General features: G+C 43.5%; 1 protein-coding gene across 2 annotated transcripts in view; it reads right to left on the bottom strand.

Annotated features, from left to right (window-relative positions):
* LOC142502470 (DNA repair protein RAD51 homolog 2-like) overlaps positions 1-17,677 on the bottom strand; it is a 481,442-nt gene that overhangs the window by 152,469 nt on the left and 311,296 nt on the right. The window lies entirely within an intron of this gene.

Below are 17,677 nucleotides of genomic sequence, written 5' to 3'. Positions count from 1 at the left end.
CACAGGCGCTATCCCAGCTGGTGGAGTCTGGTGACCTTCTGCCTTTTGGGTACCGGTGTTCCTTCACAAGGTATATAGGGTTGTCAAATACTGGACACAATGGAGAAAGGAGCGCATCGCACGCACACTCTAGCTCTATGCTGTTTCCTCCTTTCCTTGGCCCCTCCCCTGGCTCCTGACACCTACTCCTGATTGGCTGCTGATGGGTAATGCAGCCAATCAGGATGGAGGAAGCTGCCCAGCCTCCTAGCAACATCCCTGTTCTCTCCCTGCTCGGGGAAATCCCGCAGCCCCCCAGGAAGGTCATGTCACTATGTCCAGAATGGTAATACCGGCCACATACACACGCCCAGTATTACCCCTCATTTTTTACTGGACAGTGTCCAAATACAGGACTGTCCGGTTCAATACTGGACACCTGGCCACCCTATGTAACCTTAAAAATATACTGTTTTAGTCCAAATAAATACCCCCTTATTTTCACCAAAATTGTCAAAAGGAACAATTTCCCTCAATTTGCTTCTATTATATGATAGAAATAGCCGCTGTAATGTTTGAGCAGGAATGTTTATAAGAGAGTTGGAAGGGCAGATTTTTAAACAAACGAGACATCTCCTTCTAGACAGCGTTTCCTGTCATTTTTGGCATATTACCTTCAAAAGGCCAAAGGAAAGTGAATACAACTTTATGGTTAGGGTTTTAAAAAAAAAAACCGCAACAGACATTAGCATATTTTCTAAGTACTCTCTAGATGACCTTGCATAAATTTAAGGTTTTATAGTGCTGGAAAAAAAAAGGAGATACATGAGTTGCTCTTCGGAGCTTTTCAAAAATGTGCAGCCTTAGACAGATCTTGCTTCCCGGGGCTGATCTCAGGTTACCATTTTTATTCGTGATGTTGAGTGGGAAGAACTCAGAATATTTTCTCAACCATCCACTGTCCAACTGCTATTATAATACAGACATAATATAGTAAGGCAGGGGTGCTCAACTCCGGTGCTCAAGCCCCCCCCCCCCCCCCCACCTCAAACAGGTGTCAGGTTTGCAGGATATCCCTGTTTCATCACAGCGGTGACTCAATCAGTCCCTGCTTCAGCACAGATGGCTCAGAGGCCCAGTCTTTGTCTGAGCCTCTGATTGGGCCACCTGTGCTGAAGCTGGGATATCCTGAAAACCTGACCGGTTGGGGGTAGAGGGGGTGGAGGCTTGCGGACAGGCGTTGAGCACCCCTGCAGTAAGGTATGAAGAGAATGACGAATAACTTCAATGCTTGAAGACAAATAAGTCTTCGACTGAGCCACCTGTGCTGAAGCAGGGATATCCTGAAAACCTGAACGGTTGGTGGACCCTTGAAGACTGGAGTTGGCCACCCCTGCCCTAAGCAGTCTTCTGTAAGATACCTTCTGGCTCTTGAAGACAATTTACAGCCTATTTAAGCCAATGGTCAAACGCAGGATTACAACTTGCAGCAGAAGACTGCTTAGTAGATGTGGGCAGTAATCTTCTGGATGGCTGATAAGTAGACCCTGATGCTCACTCCCTACTCCCCCTCCCCAAAGTCACAGTGGATAACAGCAGTGGGGACAAATGATTTATTGTTCCGTTCGTATATGTCTCCTTGAGTAACAAGGGCACCCCAGGGTCTCTCCTTAATTACACCTAAAACACACAATCCTGGAGGCGTTGTTGTGCGAGGGGGGCGAGTCACACTCACATATATAAAATACTGGAGCAGTAAAATGCAAGCATTTAACCCATCCTCAGCAGACGCTTTTAGAATACATTTGAGAAGCGCTGTGGACAATCATCAGTAAATAGACTATCAGCAGCTACCTTCTACAGGCTAAATGTATCTGGTCTCGTCACATAACTGAGCAGTGATAACTGCAGTCACCAGGAATGAGCTACATTATAAAGCAGGGGGGCTCAACTCCAGTCCTCAACTCCCCCCCCCCCCCAACAGGTCAGGTTTTCAGGATATACCAGCTTCAGCACAGGTGGCTCAAACAGTCCCTGCGTCAGCACAGGTGGCTCAATCAGTCCCTTCTTCAGCCTCTGATTGAGCCACCTGTGCTGAAGCTGGGATATCCTGAAAACCTGACCTGCTGGGGGAGCTTGAGGCCTGGCGTTGCGCACCCCTGGTGTAAAGCATTTTTTTTTTTTTTTTAGGAAAAGCCCAATTTAAAAGGATCCGCGGAGATCCACTTTTGCATCTATCAACCTTGTCGATTTCATTATTAACCATTTCGGTGTCCTCATGCCGTCCCCACCTTGTTGCTTGTGTTCTAGGCGGTGTTTGCGTCGAACTCAACCGCAGGGGAGGACCGTTCCGCTTCGGTCGCCGGGAACCTGGAGAGCGAGTCACATGATCTCGAGAGCCGTGGCGTGGAAGGCGTTAAATGTGTAGTTAGGATGAAGAAGCCAGAGGCAAATCTATACCATAATAATGTTCAAAACCGAAGGGGCCGAGGTCAGAAAAGAGAAATTCAGATTATTAGGTCTGTGGCAGTCATGGCGTCTCTCGCATATTTTTACCATCACGTCTCGTAGACATTAATGGAATTTCACCAATAACAATCAGCGCTTCCGTATTAAAATGCCATTAATAGCCCAGAATCCCTCAAAGTGTCATCGTTTTTAGGCTGCGATTATACACAAAAATGCCAGTGGTGTCGCCCATAGTGACAACGCACGGCGCTAAAACAAGTTTGATACCTACATGAAAACTGGCTATACCAAATGCGACTGTCTCCCCGCTGCAAAGCGGGAGACATCTGGAGCGTTTTCAAAATTTGTTTTCGGGTTGCGACTCCCGCGTCACGTGACGCGGCCATCCAATCAAAAAAACAGGTTTCAGCGTGCACATGTTTCTCTGCGACGTCGCTATTGTGACGTCACAGATGCGTGCGCGCGCCCTGCAATTCGGCTGTATAATCGCAGCCTAAGGCCGCACTTATAGTGCGTGCGAAGGCGACGCGACGGGTGACATCACCCGTCGCCGCTAGCGAAAGGTGTAATTCGCTTTGCGGCGACGTCGCGGGCGACCAGGTCATTGATTGGTTCAGAATCATATTTGACCGGCTTCCAAATTTCGCATCGCTGCCGTCGCGTCGCGCTTACTATAAGCGCACGCGACGGCGGCAATACATTTGTTTTCGGGCGACGTCGCGTCGCCGGCACTATAAGCGCAGCCCAAGTCTTTGGTTTTGGACACCCCCTGCTATGGGCTGCGCTATGAAAACATGGCGATCGGGTCATCAAATGAGAAGAAAAGCGCGTAACATAAAAGAGATCAAAGTCTGACGCTGCGTTTTCCTTCTGCGGAGAGAGATGGTGTTATTCCCGGAGACCCGTCGCTTCCTATTCCCTGCCGAGTCTTTTCATTTTTTTTTTAGAACCTTTTTGTCCTTTCTTAAGAGGCAAACTTCCAGCATTCACAAGGAGACCTATTGTTCTCCGTGGACTTTAAGCCGGTTACTGTAGCTGATTCACTGTAAAAACAAAACAGGAAAAGAAAAAAAAAAAAGGCTATTATGTTCTCTGGCGAACAATGAGTATGGAGAATACATTATACAGTGTCAGGACCGAATTCCAACCACACAAAAAAAAAGATTGCTTTTTTTTGTTTAACAATCTACTTTTTTACCGTCGCAATTCTGCGTTGCGTTCCGGATATTATTAGTCTGCATTATATTTCATTTAAAAAAAAATACACTGTGTTTACAATAGCTGCTTTTGAGTCATACTTTTTCTGTCACTCTTCACACTAAAAGGACTTCAGACTAAAGGATAATAAAGGAACTTGGTGTTACCCCGGGACGGGGGCATTAAGAGTGGGGCCATGCAGATAGGGTAAATAAATGCATGACAGAGAGGGGATATCATTCACAGGTTGGCATTTTCAGCTTGGTGTTCAGGATAGATGCTGGGTTGGGAGACTTGGAAAACACAATAGGCTATTCCTTGCGTAGTATGCCTAATACTAATCCGTACCAGGTCGCTTTCTCTCTACAGCACGTCACCCAGACTTTGTTCACAGGACATTGCTGTGTGAAAACTTTTGTCTGCAATCAGTGGTCAGTGCCTTCTTTAAAGGAACAATCCATGCTGGGTTTTCTTCCACTTTTTACGAGAAGATTGAAGCAGGGGGTCTCCAAAGCGGAATCCCATTCATTTCGGCTCCGGGGACCCCTTGCTGCCGGAGATAGTTCCCTCCATAGGGGGTGCCTGTATCTCTGTGCAGTTTAAAGCTCCCTCGTCTCATGGACCAATAGGAAGCCGCACCGGATTACGTACATGGTTTCCTATTGGCCCACAGGACATGGGAACATTGTAAAGCAGCCATAATGTGAACCCTGGAGTTCCGGAAGCAGGGCGTCCCCGGAGCTGAAATCAATAGCGTTCGGCTCCGGAGACCCCCTGCTTCAATCCTGTATAAATAAAATGGGGGGTAAAAAATGGAGTCACTGATTGAGCCACCTGTGCTGAAGCAGGGATATCCTGAAAATCTTGCCTGTTTGTAGCCCTTGAGGACTGGAGTTGGACACACCTGGACTAGGTGATACCTTTGTCGGAAGCGAAGATAGTCGAAAAGTTACCATCTTGCTAATCCCTCTGGGTTCTTCATCAGGTGTGGCGAAAACTTAGATGATATAAAATCTGAACTTCGAGAATTCAACGTTCGATTCATTCAGGTTTTTTTGTTGTTGAAACGGTCAAACTTTTGTTTTGCCCAAACAGGCAAACTTCCAAAAATTATATATATTTTTTAATCCAATATTTTTTGTAAAAAAAAAAAAAGGGCAAAACCAAAACACTGCAGTTTATTTTTGAACCACAACAAATCATTTTTGGAACTAAAACTCCAGTGGAAGTGCCCACTGTTACTATCACAAAGTACTCCAATAAAAAGGTATCACACTACCTACTTCTTCTCCCTCAACTCTATATAGTAAACTAGCTGAAAATATCCAGCGTTGCTCTGGAATTCTAAGAAACCAAAAAAATATTGAGATTTATAAAAGGATAATAAAAATGTTTAGTTTCTTAATGCGAAACCCCCAACAACAACTCCGCCCATAATAGCATAATTGCCTCTGAGGTCCTGAAGCGTTCGAGAGCCTCTAATGCGTGTTTGTGGGACATTTGATTCAAAGAATTTTGAATCCACAGCTGCATTCAATATGAACCTCTTCAGTGTGCATCTGCATCACCCCAAAGGCGGACAGCCTTTGGCGCATCTAAAGGGTGTGAGACGTTTGCTGATATTTGGTGATGTGAAAGCTTCTCTATTTCAGTCTGAAACTCACCAACCTTTTTATCCCCTGTATCCAATTTTCCAACTCTATCTGTCCATGAAATGCCTTTGAATTTACTGTATAACCCTGTTTATTTAATGTAACCATGTATTGTTATAACTCTGTGCCCAGGAAAACATGATGTAACTCTCAATTACTTCCTGGTAAAACATTTTTATAAATAAATCATACTCTCGTCCCAAACAAGGCTCTCGCTCTCAGTTTGGAAGAACTCAGGCCGCGTCCATGTTTAGTGCTTGCGGGTGGAGGCGCGCTTCCGCTTGGCACTGAGCCCCTACAGCCGCAATGAGAGCGGCTTTAGAAGGGGCTCGCCTACGCTTCCGCGCGCTTGCGGAAGTGTAGGTCTTAGGAAAAAATTTCATTTTCCCGCTTGCCGGAGCGCAGGGCCGGTCACGTGAGCGGTTCGCCCAATGAGGGCGAACCAGCTCCGTGACGTCACTGGCCCGCCCCCGACACTCCCCCGGACGCCGCGCGGACCAAGGCCAGGGAAAGCACCCACTTTCCCTCAGCCTCCGCGCGCCTCAGCAAGCAAGAAGGCACCCTGGACGCAGCCTGTGAGTGACCAAGATTAAGTGGCAGCTCGAGCGTTGTGTGATGGGATCATGTCATATGTGATGTCATTTGTGAATTGTATTCAAATATAGACAAAAACAACTGCTCCTTAATCTCAGGAGCCATCATGCAAAATGTGGTTACGATATCTTAAGAGGTGTCTAAATGCATAGCGAAAAGACATACAGCCTTCCAATCTATATAGTAGATGCAATGCCTCGCAAAACTATCCGGACGCAAAAGGGGTTAAGTTTGATGACAATGGTCTGGCCTAGAGTGTCCCAATTGACATCAGGTCACTGGTTAACTTCATTGTGTCACCTCATATCTCTCTCATCCTCTCCTGAAGTTTGACCTCACTGAGCAGTCCTGGGCCATAAAATACCTTCCAGCCCCTTTCATGTCTGAAAGTAAATAATAAGCCGGTATTCTTCCAGACAATTAGGCATCAACCACTTAACCCCTTCATGGCTTGGAGCTGCTACTTCCACCCAAGAAGGAAAAACTGGTACATTTATCGATGAGGAGATAATACTAGCTGAAAGTACCCAGTGTTGCTCAGGTATTTTAAGAAACCAACCTCATCCCTCCCCTCCTTCTCTCACACCCTTCTCTCCCCCCCCCCCCCCAATTGTCACCAATTGTGGTGACTATTGGCCAGTAAGTCATTATTAGCCCGTAATTATTAGCCAGAGCTCTGGCGGCGCTATATTGATGTTGTTATTTTTATTTGGGATGGGAACATAGAATTATTGGATAAATTTATTTTGTACCTTAATAGTAACAATAGAAATGTGAGATTTATATGCCAATATGACACAATTGAGATTAATTTTCTAGACCTGAATATAAGTATAGTTGATAATCAGATTCAGACACAAGCATTCTTCAAGCCTGTACAGGCTAATAATTACAGGCTAATAATTACTAACTGGCCAATAGTCACCACAATCCACAATGGATTCGTAACATTCCGAAAGGTCAGTTCGTCTGTCTGAGGCGAAATTGTTCCAATTTGGAGGCTTTTTCTAAACAGGCGGACGAACTGAAAAATAAATTTATCGAACGGCAATATCCGGTAGACGAACTTGAAGGCACTATGTCTCTAGTCCAAAAAATGGATAGGAATGAACTCCTGAAGTATAGAGATAAAGGGGATGAACAAGGAGTCCGCAATAAAGTCTCCTTTGTTAAGCAATATAATGCTATGGCTCCAAGGATTAGGAACATCCTCTCCAAGCATTGGCCAATATTATTGCAGGATGCAACATTATCGCAGATTTTGACACCACGACCGTCTATTATTTTTAAAAAGGCCAATAATTTTAAGAACAAACTGGCCCCTAGTTGCCCTTTTAGCAAAGGAGATAAAAAAGGGACAGATATTCAAGCCAAAAATGGCTTTAGACCTTGTACAAAATGTATAGCATGCAAGTACGGTGTATGTACAGTAGCATAGAAGTTAAATCTAATGTGACTGCAAAGGTTTACAAAATCAACTCCTGTATTACATGTGTCAGAATGTATTATTTATGTACTACAGTGCCCATGTGGCCTGCAATATGTGGGGCGCACGGGTCGAACCTTCCAGAGACGGATCTATGAGCACGTCAACAACATTAGGAAAGGTTTGACTACACATAGCGTATCCCACCATTTTTTGGTTCATCACGACAAAAACCCCAAGGGCCTGGTTTGTCAACTGATTGAATTATGTACACCCACCTGGAGAGGTGGGGATAAATGTAAACATATCAATAGACGGGAGGCCTTTTGGATATATGAACTAAAAACCCTTTCTCCTAATGGGCTTAACATTGATTTTGAACTGGGGGCCTTTTTGGTCAACTGAAGTGTCATTAATCTATATGTCTTTGAAGACTAAATAGAGGGCTATTAAAATAAAGGTTGCATCTAGCATTATATACTTGGACTTTGTTCCCAAAATGTCACAGATGCATGGAAATATTTAATGTTTTCCAATATTTGTGCTGCCAGTTCTATCTATGGTCACTGTAGGTGCTCATTGAAGGGTTAATATTGGACTAAAGACATCCGTGGGAGTTTGAATATTCCTTGGGCAACCTATTTGCATTTTCTGTAATATACTTTTCATATTTTTTGTATTTTATATATTGTTTGTATGTATTTGGTATCGTTGTGTCATGTATTGTATGTTCAGTGTAGTGTGCCTAGTGACAGACAGATATACATGACAATAAGGTTGTATAACTTTAATTAGTAATTAACTTTCAATTGATTAGGGTATATAAGAGTGTCATGTGTATTCAGTTAGTAGCCCCTGAGGAAGAAGAATCATTTCTATGAAACGCGTAGGGTGGGTGTCAGTTGTCACCCTTAGGACTGCTTTGAGCACTTGTATGAGCAGCTTGTCAGTATTACCAGTTTCTACTGTTAGACACCGGCATCCAGACAACAGCTCGTATCCCTTTAAGAGCACGGGTACACTCGCGCGCGGGCGCGCGTCAGCTGCCAGGCAGATAGGAGGAGGAAGGAAGGAGGACCAGCCACACGTGTTGTCGGCGCGAGAGCCCCAGAGAGACTGCTTCCACCACTGGCACGGTCCTGTGCATGCTAGAAGGGAGTTCGGGCGAGAGTACCGGCTATGCAGAGTGCTAACTCTGCCAAGACACTTCCCTGACGCCGAGAGGACACTGTTATTACATCGCTTGTTATCACCCTGCTTTTCGTAAGTAGGGTTTTCATTTTTACCATCACCGGATGACCAGCTGCTCTTCATTGCCTTATTGCGATCTTTTATGACAGAGTTCATTTTATAATAAATTTTATTTTGAGTTTGTTCACTAGGAGTCTTTGTGTATATGTTGTATAGTGTAGACTGCCGTTACCCAGCAATTGTACGCTATGATTTGTATTTGTTTTCTTTTTTCTCGTTTCATGGCCTGTCAAGCATTTGTGCAGATTCACTGAGGATCACAGGACTTCCCATTTTGAACATTTGGCGCCAGGTTTATTTTTTGTTTCATGTCTTATTCTAGACAGTAGGTACTAGGCAGCCTACCTTTAGGTAAAGGGTTTTGTATCACTATTTGTACTATCACAAATTAGTTATTCATACTTTAGCACTTTATTCACAATTCTTTTTCCAAAAATATCTTCTTTTCCCAGCCCTTTACTGCAGCTGTCTTCAGTTGTTGTTTGTTCGTGGGTCTTTCTGCCTTAAGTTTTGTCTTCAGCAAGTGAAATGCATGCTCGATCGGGTTGAGATCAGGTGATTGACTCAGCCATTGCAGAATATGCCACTTCTTTGCCTTAAAAAACTCCTGGGTTGCTTTCGCAGTATGTTTTGAGTCATTGTCCATCTGTAAAGTGAAGTGCCGTCCAATCAACTTCGCTGAATTTGGCTGAATCTGAGCAGACAATATATCCCTATACACTTCAGAATTCATCCGGCTGCTTCTGTCACATCATCAATAAACACTAGTGACCCAGTGCCATTGTAAGCCATGCATGCCCATGCCATCAGGGATACTCCATTTTTAGGAGAGATAGGTCAAAGAGAGGAGGAGGGGTGTTATTTTATATTGCAGACACATTACAATTTAACTGTTAAATTGCCCACCAAGTCCACCCTCTTTTGAAATTCTAGTTGGCAAAATCTGCCTCCCCTTTTCTAAGCCCATCTTGCTTGCTGGCATCTACCGCCCCCCTAAAGCCCCTCTGCAATCCTTGACTGATATCACCCAATTTCTTGGCTCCATTTCCTCTCTGAATGAGAAGAGTGAGCTGCTAGTTCTTGGGGATTTCAACTTCAATTGGCTTGACCCTAAAAACCACAAAATCCAGATACAACGCAAGTCACTTAACCTATCGCAACTCATTTCCCAACCCACACGGACAAATCTGAAATCGCACAACCATTCCTTGCTAGACTGGATTCTCTCCTCAAACCCCAGCAGAATCTAATCCTCTGGCATCCTTCCTGATATTTTCAGTGACCATGCAATAGTGTACTGTGTAAGGAAAATAAAACCACCCCATTCAAGCCCTAAAGTTCTCCTCACTAGAACATTTAAAAACTTTAACCCACAACAGTTTCTGGATGACCTTACCAACTGCCCATGGCACAGAATCGATTTAATTCCCGACCCTGATTCTGCGCTCGACTATTTCCAATCCGAGTTCTTAAAACTCTGCGATACCCATGCTCCACTACGCAAAATAAGGGTACGGGGGGCCCACCTTCCATGGGTTACACCTGACCTTATAGCACTCTACCAGTTCAGGGATGCCTTGTGGAAAAGCTACAAAGTAACTGCACTAGCAAGGATCTTAATCACTACAGATGCATGCGGAACATGTGGACAAGGCAAACAAGGCATGCAAAAGCACAATATTACTCTGACAATCTCCACCAGAATACATCAAACCCAGCTAACTTCTGGAAAGTTATCAATCATATATTCCAGCCTCCTAACCATCAACAACCAAGTAATATCACTAAGGGGGATATTACTCTGACAAACCCCACTGACATCGCAAATGCATTCAATGATTACTTTGTGGGGTGTGCCACTAACTTATTAGCGAAACGCAGCACAAACCCCAAACATGAATCTCATCCTGGGAGTATCCCTACAGTCCCACCCCCTCCCAACACTGCCCACAATTTTCAATTTGGCCCAGTATCTGAAGAGATTATACAAGCGCTTTTCAAACTAAAACTAAGCAGCCAATGTGGACCCGATTTACTACAATCTAGGTTCCTACGACTTGGTGCCCCAGCCATTGCCAACCCAATTGCGTCCATAGTCAACTCTATCCTGTCTGCAGGCCATATCCCTAAGACCTGGAAAGCTGCCAGAGTTGTCCCAATCTTCAAAAGTGGGGACAAAAACACTGTCTCAAACTACAGGCCAATCTCACTTCTCCCAATTCTATCCAAAGTCATGGAAAAATGTGTCCACTCCCAATTAAGCGATTTCTACACCAAGACAAATTTCCCTAGCCAATTCCAATCTGGATTTCGCCCCAAACACTCCACCGTAACTACCCTGCTAAAAGTTTGCAATGAAGTCCAGTGTGGAATGGAACGGGGACAACTCACTGGTGCAGTATTCCTAGATTTTGCCAAGGCTTTTGACACAGTCGATCATGCTATCCTGCTTAACAAACTCCAGAGCTCTGGAATAGGGAAACATGCTTTAAACTGGTTTCAGTCCTACCTATCAGGAAGATCCCAACATGTGTCCATTTCAGGCTCTAACTCCAACCCCCTGGATATCACCTGTGGTGTCCCACAAGGCTCTGTTCTGGGGCCCCTACTCTTCTCAGTGTTCATTAATGATCTTCCCACAGCTTGTAAGGAAGCCTCAATACACATGTATGCAGATGACACAATCCTATATGCACACAGTCATAGCCTCTCTGACCTTCAACACATACTTCTGTCTGACTTTTTGAGACTCGAAAACTGGATTTCCCAAAACAAACTGTTTTTAAACACTGACAAGACTGTAACAATGGTATTTGGGACCAAGACTAAATTTGTAAAGCTTCCAGTGACTGAGCTCCTGATTCGAACCAACGCTAACACCACCCTAACACCTGTCACTAGTTTTAAATACCTGGGCTTATGGTTTGACTCCCACTTAACATTCGGGATGCACATTGATACCCTGACAACCAAGACCTATGCCAAACTAGGGGTACTTTACAGGAACAAATCCTCCCTAAGTCTCCTGGTCAGAAAGCGTATCGCACAGCAGATGCTAATGCCAATTATTGACTATGGAGACATAGTATATGGCTCGGCTCCTCAAACCCACCTTAGCAAACTTGACACCCTCTACAATTCAATTTGTCGTTTTGTTCTCCAATGCAACTACAACACACATCACTGCGAAATGCTCAAAGAACTAGATTGGTCAACACTAGAGTCTAGGCACAAAGTTCACCTTTCCTGTCTTGCCTTTAAATTCTTCATGGGCAAGCTACCTGAACAAGCTCCTCACCCCTACCACTTGCAGCACTTATCACCTGAGATCAGACTCCAAAAGACTGTTCATGGTCCCAAGGCTCAACAAAGTATCTGGACGTTCCTCCTTCTCCTACCATGCACCCCAAAACTGGAACAACCTACCAGAGACTCTCACATCCACCACCAGTCTAAATTCTTTCAAATCTAAATCTGTCTCACATTTTAACCTGGTCTGTAACTGTTTCATACGCTCATAATATATATTTTCTTTAACTGTGCACGCAATGTCTTGTATATAATGTATACCCTGTTCATTTATGTAACTGTACTTGTAACCATGTATTATTTGTTTTACTCTGTGCCCAGGACATACTTGAAAACGAGAGGTAACTCTCAATGTATTACTTCCTGGTTAAAATATTTTATAAATAAATAAATCACACTGCCTCCACCGTGTTTTACAGATGATGTCGTATGCTTCGGATCATGAGCCATTCCAAGCCTTCTCCATACTTTTTTCTTCCCATCATTCTGGTAAAGGTTGATCTTAGTTTCATCTGTCCAAAGAATGCTGTTCCAGAACTGGGCTGGCTTTTTTAAAGATATTGTTTGGCAAAGTCTAATCTGGCCTTTCTTTTCTTGAGACTTATGAATGGTTTGCACCTTGTGGTGAACCCTCTGTATTTGCTCTTGTGAAGTCTTCTCTTTATGGTAGACTTGGATAATGATATGCCTACCTCCTGGAGAGTGTTCTTCACTTGGCTGGATGTTGTGAAGGGGTTTTTCTTTACCATGGAAAGGATCCTACGATCATCCACCACTGTTGTCTTCCGTGGACGTCCAGGCCTTTTTTGTGTTGCAGAGCTCACCAGTGCGTTCTTTTTTTCTCAGAATGTACCAAACTGTTGATTTGGCCGCTCCTAATGTTCCTGCTATCTCTCTCTATTTTCTTTTTTTTGTTGCAGCCTAAGGATGCCCTGTTTCACTTGCATTGAGAGCTCCTTTGACCGCATGTTGTGGGTTCACTGCAACAGCTTACAAATGCGAATGCCACACCTGGAATCAACTCCAGACCTTTTACCTGCTTAATTGATGATGAAATAACGAAGGAATAGCCCACACCTGTCCATGAAACAGCTTTTGAGTCAATTGTCCAATTACTTTTGGTTCCTTGAAAAAGAGGGGGCTACATATTAAAGAGATGTAATTCCTAAACCCTTCCTCCAATTTCTATGTGAATACCCTTAAATTAAAGCTCATAGACTGCACTTTAAGCCCATATTCATTATGTAACTGTAACTTGAATTTATTGTGGTACACAGCCCAAATAACAAAACTTGTATGTATCCAATTTATTCCGGACCTAACTTTATACAGTTATGTATATCATGCAACATGTTGGCTAAAGAAAGAATCTCAGGTCACGGAGTTGTCCCCGTTCTCTCCTGGTTCTTTTACGCCGCTCTGAATCTTTTCTGGTGCAGTCCCATCTATTAGGAAAGCGTATTAATAGGCGGGATACGTTTATTGAGTTACTTTGGAAAGCTTAAAAGCATATTAAAAATACTTAAACGGGACTGATATTTAAAAGCTGTCAATCAGCTTTATTTACCTATTTAAAATGTGCCAATCAGCTTAATTTAACCTATTAAGCACGCCACTGTCCTTCGTTCACTTTCATCCTAGGAAGGTGGGATCCTTTAAGGCAGGGATGGCCAACTCCAGTCCTCAAGGGCCACCAACAGGTCAGGTTTTCAGTATATTCCTGCTTCAGCACAGGTGGCTCAGACCTCAAAGTGGCCCTTGAGGACTGGAATTGGCCACCCCTGCTTTAAGGCTATTGAGCCTATCATACTGAGGTACAAATATTGCATTGATTCCATGTAGTGATCTGGACCGCATTACAAAACTTGCACAGGAAATTAACAATGATGGGCATATTTAAGGAGCCCTGCTAAACATTTTTTTTAAATCGATATTTCCCTGGAATTGAAAAGGGTCGATTTGACAGGATGTCCCTAGCAAGGGAGGACCACGGACATTCTGGCCATTTGGTATGATGACTAGTAACCGTCACATGGGCCACTGCGCTGTTGGTTCTTGTGACGTCACATGAACGTTATATGTAAGGAATCAAAGGGTCAGGACGGAAGAGGAAAAAGAAAAAGGTCTTTCGAAAAGACAAATCTTTTCTTTTTCTAAGTGGATCTGGGGTTATACTTGTCTGCTAATGCACGGGGGCTCAACTCCAGGCCTCAAGCCCACCCTCAACAGGTCAAGTTTTCAGGATATCCCTGCTTCAGCACAGGTGGGTTAATCAGTCACTGCTTCAGCACAGGTGGCTCAATCAGAGGCTCAGTCTTCGACTGAGCCTCTGATTGAGCCACCTGTGCTGAAGCTGGGAGATCCTGAAAACCTGACCTGTTGGAGGGGCTTGAGGACTGGAGTTGAGCACCCCTGTAAAAATAACGGCCTGGTAACAGATAGCTTTGTCTCCATTGGGAGATCTCACTGTGTTTATGCTCTCCCTCTGCACTCACTACAGGGCCATAAAGTATGTCAGCAGCTTGTTCTTCTGAGCTCTTTTCCTGGCTATCAGTTGTCAATTGAAAACAAAACATTTTGGTTCCACCGGACAATGCAGATGCATTCATGCATCGCCAGGGTAATGCATCGTTTGTAGAGACCTGTGTACCCACATTTGTTCTCCCTGTTATCCTACACTATTATAACACCAGCAGCACATCTTTTATGTTATTCTTGTTATTTTACCAGGATAGATACGCTGTGGTATACATCTTCTTTTCAAGTATGTCGTGGAAAACGCAGGGAGATAATGGGGCATGTTTCCTAAGCTGGCGCAGGGAGCTTACAGCCCATCACTCGAACGTTCTATAAGGTGTTTTCCAGAGCCAGAAAGGGACTTACGAGTGGCACTGATTGGTAAATATTGGCCATGAAGATATGTATGTATGTATGTAGCTTTATTTATATAGCGCCATTCATGTACATAGCGCTTCACAGCAGTAATACACGTGACAATCATATAAATTAATACATATATAGTTGGGTGAAAAAGGAAGTACACCCTCTTTGAATTCTATGGTTTTACATATCAGGACATAACAATCATCTGTTCCTTAGCAGGTCTTAAAATTAGGTAAATACAGCCTCAGATGAACAACAACACATGACATATTACACCGTGTCATGATTTATTTAACCATAGCAGCGCGTCGTCATTGGGTCATGTGACGTCACGGTTGCCACGGTAACGTGACGTCAAATGACACTGCGGGTTACGTGACGTGAGGTTACCCGATCCCGTGGCGTCATTTGATACCGCGCGAGGTGGGGTGGGGTGACCGGCAGAGCAGGCAGGGGGGGGGCACAGCATAAAAAGTGTGCGCGCCCCTGCTCTAGACCATTTGTGATGACACTAATAAAGATATTAAAGGGCACTGGGGTCGGAACAGACACCGGAAGTACTCCACTTATTACCTTTTCCCTCCTTTTACCACATCTCTTTCTCCTGTCCTTCCACCAATGTCTTATCCATTCTACCACCCTAGAGTCCAATCCCAAGCACTGCAACTTGTTTATCAGTCTTCTCTGTGGGGCAGTGACAAAGGCCTTACTAAAATCTAGGCCAGCTACATTTACTCCTCTATCCTGATCTATTACCTTAGTCATCTATTTAAAAAAAAATCAATTCGAATTGACATGATCTCCCCCCAGTAAACCCATGCATCTGGGATCTTGTACTGTAGGTTACTGGACTTTACATAGTCAACAATTCTATCTTTCAGCAATGTTTTTAATTAACTTCCTCCCTACTGATGTCAGGCTCACTGGCCTGTAGTTACCTGCCTCCACCCTACTTCCCCTAGTGATATAGGACTACTCTTGCTCTTCTGCAGTCATAAGGAACTACACATTTTAATAGTGACTCTTTAGATATATATGTTAACGGTGTTGCCAGCACACCCCTAAACTCTTTCAATATCGTTGGTTGTATCTCATCTGGCCACTTTCAGTTTTGAATGTCCCAGTAGGACTGTCTCCTCTGTAAATGGACTTTTGTCCTTTCCATTTATATTCCTGTTACCAAACTGTGGCCCCTCTACTTCGCATTTTGCTTTGAAAACTGAACAAAAGTAATTATTAAGGTGGTCTGCTATACCTTGTCAAACTCAATAAGACTGTTCCTCCTTTTACTTACATACCTAAAAACATGTGTCCCCCATCTGTACCGACCAAATTATTTTCTCGTATGCTTAGGCCTTTGCTCATCTGATTATTTGCTTAGTCTCCTTCTGCCATCACTATGATAGGCCTAATATTGAGTGTAATCCCAAAGTGCCGTCATCTTCAAGAATCTGAGTCTACAGATTCAACTCTGTGAAACAAGAACACTAAGCAAATCACTGCACAGGACCCACCAATAAGACCACTAGATATCTAGCTATGTAAATAGCTCCATGGGGTCCAAATTAAGCTAGTCCAACTTTTTCTATCAGTTATGAGGGATGGTCGTGATGCTACATAGCAGAATATACAGGCATCAATGATTCTGTTCCAAAGAGCTTGCAACATAATGATTGGTCTCTATTGCACAGAAAGCTACTTGTATTACAGTAGGTCTTAAAGTCTTTTTTTATCTTTCTTCTATTCGGTGAGGAAGATGTCAATCATTACCCACTCAGTTTACAACTGGTTACTACTCAGAACACACCACGTTAAAATGACTTTTTGTGCATGGACCTGTTGGGAAAGAGTTGTGAAGATTATGCACAGGTTGTGGGAAATAGTTCATCTCTGATGAGTTCCACCAAATGCAGTCAGAATGACTGCAAAACACTTATTATACCACTGTACAAGATGCTAAGGGGAACATCACATCCATAACGCGAGCATTTTAATAACACATTGTAAAGGGACAGTATTTCAGGTAACTCCTATTAACCTATTGTGCTATTGTTGGAAAGAGAGAAGCTGTAGAAGACTTTTATTACATTTGTTAATAGATTCAATCAATCTTGATGAACTAACGTAAGCTTACAGAAAGCTAATGATCGGGTTCTGATGCAACATGCCAGTCCAGACAGTTCATGACCCACTCAATCAGTACAGATCATGCATCATAGGGACTTTTTCATTATTGACGGGCACTTGATAATAATGTTGCATATTATCCTACTGGTTGGGCCAGTACAACTGGGGCGGGGGGGGAGAGGGGTTGGAGGGGGATTGAGGACTAGAGTTGAGCACCCCTGCAGTAGACTATTGGAACTGAGGGTCTCTCCGGTAGAGATGTGTGACATTTTTGCAGCACTTCGCCTACCAAAATTTCGCAACATTGATCTAAAAATAGGGCTTTTGCAGAAAACGAGGACAGAAAGAAGCAAATAAGCTCATTTAAATATGCAAACAGACTTACTTCCCACGTATCTCAGGTGTGTTCACTGAGCCCTGCAAAACTTGGTGAAATATTTCAAATTCAAAATAAATGTGGCCAGCACTGTTGGTACAATTGTGTACATCTCCAGTCTCCAGGAGAGAAGACCATGCTGGAGACCCCCTGATCTAAAAGAAAATATGTCGCTATATATTGTTTACAATGGTTTGTGCCACAGTAATTATCTTGCCTTATATGCATTTAAAGTCACGAAATAGAGATGGAGAAAAAATGGAACACTACATATGGTCAATTTATATACGCTGTTATTTCTGGACACTGGATGTGTTAAACCTTTACTACTGTGATTGTTGAGGTTTTCCAGACGAGCGTTATTTTCCCTACCAACTCAAACCTTATATATCAACAGAATGATACCTCAAGGGT

Source organism: Ascaphus truei, chromosome 9 (assembly GCF_040206685.1).
Source record: "Ascaphus truei isolate aAscTru1 chromosome 9, aAscTru1.hap1, whole genome shotgun sequence".
Lineage (NCBI taxonomy): Eukaryota > Metazoa > Chordata > Amphibia > Anura > Ascaphidae > Ascaphus > Ascaphus truei.
Note: the sequence above shows the minus strand (reverse complement) of the source record. Positions and strands in the feature narration are given on the sequence as shown.